Source organism: Lathyrus oleraceus, chromosome 5 (assembly GCF_024323335.1).
Source record: "Lathyrus oleraceus cultivar Zhongwan6 chromosome 5, CAAS_Psat_ZW6_1.0, whole genome shotgun sequence".
Classification (NCBI taxonomy): Eukaryota; Viridiplantae; Streptophyta; class Magnoliopsida; order Fabales; family Fabaceae; genus Lathyrus; species Lathyrus oleraceus.
Genome location: NC_066583.1, coordinates 615,464,732 through 615,471,377, shown reverse-complemented (window position 1 = coordinate 615,471,377; position 6,646 = coordinate 615,464,732). Strand labels below are relative to the sequence as shown.

The following is a 6,646-nucleotide window of genomic DNA, read 5'->3' as shown; positions in this document are numbered from 1 at the left end:
GGAGAGAAATCAAAATCAATTTTATAAATTGTCTTGAGTTGACCTATGTATTCTAATCATTATTTTAACCATAAAAAATCCACATCACGGTAAAAAAAGGTCATCCAACAACAATTACTTTTAACCACAATTATAAAAATTATTACTAAATAAATATCTCACAAACTCAATAATATAAATTATTTGAATTAAGATATATTTACAATAAATTTTTATTTTTATATTTGAAATTGATTTTAACTTTTAAAATTTTCATAACTCAAAAGTAAAATTGTTTTTTATTGTTAAAATTTTCAAAATAAAAAATGAAAAACCACAAGCACACCTCAAGACTACTTGAGATGGTGAAGGTCTCATCCAATTTAACCAAATATTTTTGTATCAAATCCAATTCTGAGTATATAGTACTATTAAGCTCTTGCTGCCTATAAAGAATATCCGATTTATTAATATAAACGTGGTGATCCACATCATGAGGAAAGTGAGCTAGATCCTCACGAAGCCATTAAAATTAGGGTTTGGCAAAGATTAAAAATGTGTATCTGGCCACATGTAGAACATTTAGTACACTACCATTCTATACAGCTATGTCCAACCAATAAGAATAAAAAGAAAACAAATTAAACCACCAATTGCATAACCAATATATTTTTCAACCAACACATACACTCATTCATTTCTCTATATATTTGTGCCCTCTACAGTTTTCATTCTAATTCATCCTTTCTTCTCTCTCTTTTCTCACTTTTTTTTCTCTCCTTTTCTTTCCTCTCAAAGTTAGATCTCAGGAGTTTTTCTATTTATTCAGATTTTACATGATCTATTTCAACCATACATCCTTAATATATATCTTTAGTTTTCCATAAAAAAAGTTTCTTAAATTCTTAGAGCAACCTAGGTTTTATCCTATACCTTTGATTATTTTTTATTTTAAAATTTGAAGTCTCTTGATTAAGGGGAAAAGGCTTTGAAAGTATGGTTAACCTACTTTTGAATAAGATTTGTTTAGGTTATCTTTGATCTTTGAAGGTAAAGAAAGCATGCTTTTGTTGTTGTTGTTTATGAAGAAGTTGATCCAATTAATTTTATATTTGTTCACTTTATTGATAAAAAATTGAAATTTTGTTTTGTTTTGTTGTTGAGTTGAAGTATGAACTGAGTTCAAATGAGTATAGATTCCTTTCAAAGTTCCTCGTGTGTTAAACTCATTCTAACCACTTATATCTTGCCACGTCATCTTCTCCTCGTGGCCTTGTCCACATGTATATAAAAAAATATCTCAATTTTATGTGAACCCTTCTTTCTTTTCTATTCTATTCTTTCCTTTTCTTTCATTTTTATCTTTGGAGATTGGTCTTTATATATATAGTAACCTATGAAACTTTTTTATATGGTGGAGCTAGAGGTTGAAGATTGATTGATGATGATCATAGTCGTTGTTTGCAGATGTGGCATCATCAAGATTCACATGTGAATGATGATGGAAAACCTATAATCTCCATTGATGGTTTGAAATGAGAATCTTGATGATGCTGCATCAGCCATAAACGACTTTATAAGAAGATCCTGAACAAAAATATTCACAAGACTCTTATGATTTCTTTCAGGTGGTTTTTTTTTTAATTTGTTGTATGAGTTTTTTCTTGTTATTATTAACTACAAAATATTGTTTATGATTTCATAATTAGATGTTATAGATTTGTAGACAATAATGAGTGGAGTGTGGCTGTTAATGTTTTAGGTTCTTTTTTGTGCTGACTTCAAACAGATCTATGAATATTCTCTTACAACAGAAATACTAACTGGAGTAATAATGCTGTCTTTTTAAATTTTTTTAAATTTATTTATATGGAAATATAACCTTATCCAATCCAAAGGGAATAAACTATAAATAGAGAAATTAATATTTGAGATTTTTAGGTCATTTAGTGAAAGATGATATAATTTTTTTTTGTTTTGTTAATTTGATTAGTATAATTTGCTGATATAAGATTTATAACCATATTGTATACATTTATATTTTTACCTGATTAATTATATATTCATATTGAACAAAAATATTTTCTCTATACTATAGAGGGATGAGATATTTGTGAATTGTTAATTACCTTGAGATGCAGATTCTTAAAGATAAATGTGTTTCTTTGTTTTGGGGAAGTGGTTAGAATTGGAGTTCCCATGAGCACTCTTTGTTAATTACTAGCTAAAGTTTAATATTAATTATATATGTATGCATGAATTAATTAAAGAAATTTAGAGTATGGAGATTGTTGTTCCATGTGGTTTAGATATGATGATGATGAATGAAAATTGAAGGTAAGTTGGGAATTGAATATGGAAAATCAGAGAGTACATTGTGTCAGATTCTTACTTGTAAAAGCTTGGTTTTAGCATGCACTGACTCACTATACATTATAGTATAGTACTCATGGCTGTGAGATTGTACTCTTGCATCATATTGCTAAGTCATCTCAATTGCAGAGATATTTCAACTCATCAATTATTTACTCTTTTGATATAGTGCTTAAATATTTAAATAAAATTAAATAATATATAGATGACTATTCCAATTCAATTCTATTAAGGGAAACTAATCTCTTAGCACTAATCCTTACATTACATAAGGGTGTCAATGTCTAAATGATTGTGAAAATGTTCCTTCTAATAATTTTCTTCTAATATTAAAGTGTTTGGATGGAGGTTGTTTTGTTTGGATGGAGGAACGACTTCGGAAAGTGAGGCGTTATTTCTAAAGCGTATTATCTGATTTGTCTCTTATGTTTTTGATCCGAAAGAGATTCATCTTCATTTATTTATTGATTGTATGGTGGCCGCTAGGATTTGGTATTCTATTTTGAATTGGTTAGGGGTAAATCCTATTAGTTTGACATTTTTTATTTTTGATTATCTTTTGTTGTTTGAGTCTTTATGGAAGACGAGACAAAAAAAAAGTGGATAATTTTGATTTGGTTATAGGTTGTGAGGGTTATTTGGTTAATTCGAAATAACATATTGTTTAAAGGTGGGGTAAAAGGGAGTAAGTATATTATTTTTGTTGTGAAATTTTCAGTTTGGGATTGACTTAGTGTTTGATTTTTTGGTCAGTTTTCTATTTTGTAGTTCGTTCTTGTTCTTCCTTTATTGGGATTGAGTATCTTTGTGTTCACTTTATTACATTCTTCTTCCTTATAAAAAAAATTGTGAAAATGAAAATATTTGTTTGTTTAGGTTAAAATCTCTTACTCAAAGTAAAGGAGCAAACCAAAGAATAAATCATGTGCTATGGATTATTTGTCCAATGCGAAATAAATTATTTTCTATCAAAAAAGATTGTCGGTGAATTACGGGACGAAACATGATTAGTTATTGTTTTAGAAGTGAGTTCGTTCGCTTGCATCAGACACTAATTTTTCACTACTAGATTGGAAGGAATACTCGTTCAAGTGTTTAGGTAAATAGGGGTGGGTTGGGTGATCAACTGTCATTCTTTCAATTGTTAGTAGCCTTGTTTGTTTTCTTTCGGTCGGTTCTTTCAAGAGGTTTCTTGCTTAATTATTGGTGTTGTTGGTCTTTAAACGATTATTGATGTTGTTGCTTAACTTTTGATTTTTGATTTTTTTTTTGTTTTTTCTATGTATTTGACAGGTGTGTTTTTGTTATTTTCTTTGTTTCGAAAACTTTTGATACTCTATTTTTTTTTCCTTTATGTATTTGTCTGATTGTTTTATGTTATATTTTGATTGGGATTTCTGTTCTATATCTTCTTTTTTAATTTTTTTTAGATGCATTTATATTTTATTTGTCATTAAAAAATATCTAAAATAATTTTTAAATTAATATAATCTCAAAAACTAACCTATCCACAAATTTTTAACCATTGGTTAAAAATATAATTAAAAATTGTTTTGTTCATAGTTGATGAAAGTGATAGAAAAAAGTTATGTTGTGTTGGCATTGCTGTACAATTTTGGTTCACATATTCTCTCTAATCTGTGCTACACAGTACACACACATACACAGGCTCTTCTGTGTGTCCAAGATATATCATCAACATCTTGCCCTACTTCTTTGTACTACCTATTTATTCTCTTTCTCTCTTATTGGTTCTGTAGGGATCATTCATAAAAATCATTATTTTGTTTGAGATTCTACTGACACCTACACACTTTTATTTGGGATCTCTGTGTCTCTGCTTAGCTTCAGGTGATGGCATTTCCTAATCATTTTTTTTAATATGGAAACTAGAAAAAAATTCTAATAACTGGTATTAGAGTAAATGTTCTCATTTAGAGGAAGAAAGAGAGGCAAGAGTTGCAATCAATAGAAGCAATGTCATCTTATTTGTGTCATTTATTTTAAGAGAAGCAATAGTTAATTTGATTTTTTTTCACCACTCTAATATTCTTGGCATAATGAAACTTTTATTGTGATATGGAATGAGAGAGTTCGTAATTTTTTTTATGTAAACGTTATATGGGATTGAGATTAGTGTTTTATAAATATTATATAATTTAGATTTTATTTTGACACTAATTTTTAACAATTTACAATTGATTGAATTCAATTGAATTACAATCTCAATTTTAGTTATTTCAATTTAATAATACATTATAGAATATTATTATATAATAAGTTATAAACTATAGTTGAAAAATTATGGTTTAATTTGTAACATATATATGTAATTATAATTTAAAATAATATATTAGAAGTAATTTGAAATATTTGTTTGTCTATTTGAAAATTATAAATTAAATTTAAAAAAAAAATGATAATTCTTTTAGCATTGTAATGAGATTTAATATTTGAAGTTAAATTTTATAACATATAACTACATTTATAAATAAGAATTATATTTTAAAAAGAATATTGGAGTATTTGTTTGCTTATTTAGAAGTATTTAGAAGTATTGTTTGACTACTATATTTTAAATATTATAATGTGATTTTTTCTTTTGTTATTATGTTTTTAAATCTGATACATGCGAATGCATTTTTTAAAATCTATTTTATGCATAATTTTTTTATGGAGTAAAATACTATATAATGTATTTTTTTGTATAAATGTTGATAGAGAAAAAAAAGATAGATACAAAAAAAAGAAAAATTATGATTAATATAAAAAAAATGTATTTTTATAATTGTTATTACAAAATTGATTTTCTTTTTTTGTGAATGATTTGATAGTAACAATGTTATTATTTGTATTAAGAGACAAAAAAAATATTTTTATAGAAATTAAATTAGTTCTCATTATTTTTTATCAAATTATTTGAAAATTGATTAATTTAATTTTTGCAAGATTTGAATCAACTCTTATAGTGTTAATCAAATTATTTGAAAATTAATTAATTTAATTTTTATTAAATAAATTAGAGTGCGCAATAGAAAATATAATAAAAATTTAATAGTTTGAGTTTTGATGTATGATGTAGATGTACAATTTATATAAGTATATAATATTATATATGAAATGGAGAAGTAACAGAAATAAATCAATGAATATTCATGATTTTTAGTTAGAGGAATAGAAGGGGATAAGTCATGAAATATAAAAATAGAACAGTTTTAATTAAAAGAATTTATAGATGAAATGTTACCTATATTATTAAAATAAATTTTAGAATGTTGTGTTTGGAATATTATCACATCATACTATTAAAGATGTGGTCAATAAGTGAATGACGTGTTAACAAGTTTTCAGTTTTAATATGTTATAATTGAGATTTTATTTTATCATTAATTTTCAACATTTACAATTGATTTAAGTTAATTGAATTACCATTTCAATTTCAATTGTTTCAATTTAATAATACATTATAGAATATTAGAATATAATAAATTCTAAACTATAGTTAAAAATTTATGGTTTAATCTGTAATATGTATATGTAGTTATAATTTAAAATAATATATTAAAAACAATTTGAAATATTTGTTCGTCTATTTAAAAATTATAAGTTAAATTTGAAAGAATTGTTTAATAATTCTTTTAGCATTGTAATGAGATATAATATTTGAAGTTAAATTTTATAGCATATAACTGAATTTATAAATAAGAATTTTATTTTAAAAAAAAATATTAAAGTATTTATTTGCCTATTTAGAAGTATTGTTTGACTACTTTATTTTAAACATTATATAGTGGTTTTTTCTGTTGTTATTATGGTTTTAAAACTGATACATGCGAATGGTTTTTTTAAAAACTATTTTATGCATAATTGATTATGGAATAAAATATTATATACTGTTTTTTCTTTTTGAGAAATATTGATAGATACAAAAACAATTATGAATAGTATAGGAAAAATAAAATAAATTGTATCTTTATAATTATTATTACAAACCGCATTTATAAATAAGAATTATATTTTTAAAAAGATATTGAAGCATTTGTTTGTCTATTTAGAAGTATTACTTGACTACTTTATTTTAAACATTATAATGTGTTTCTTTCAGTTGTTATTATGGTTTTAAAATTGATAGATGCATAATTTTTTATGGAGTAAAATATTATATAATGTATTTTTTTTATAAATGTTGATAGAGACAAAAAAAAGATAGATATGAAAAGAAATAGAAATTATGATTAGTATAAGAAAAATAAAACAAAATGTATCTTTATACTTGTTATTACAAAATCGTTTA

At 24.6% G+C, this 6,646-nt stretch overlaps 1 long non-coding RNA gene across 1 annotated transcript; it reads left to right on the top strand.

The window, feature by feature from the left end:
• Positions 1–491: 491 nt before the first annotated feature.
• Positions 492–4,529, top strand: LOC127087080 (uncharacterized). Its single transcript, XR_007789773.1, has 2 exons — positions 492–1,607; positions 4,113–4,529. It is a non-coding gene; the product is annotated as an uncharacterized LOC127087080 (long non-coding RNA).
• The last annotated feature ends 2,117 nt before the right edge of the window (positions 4,530–6,646 follow it).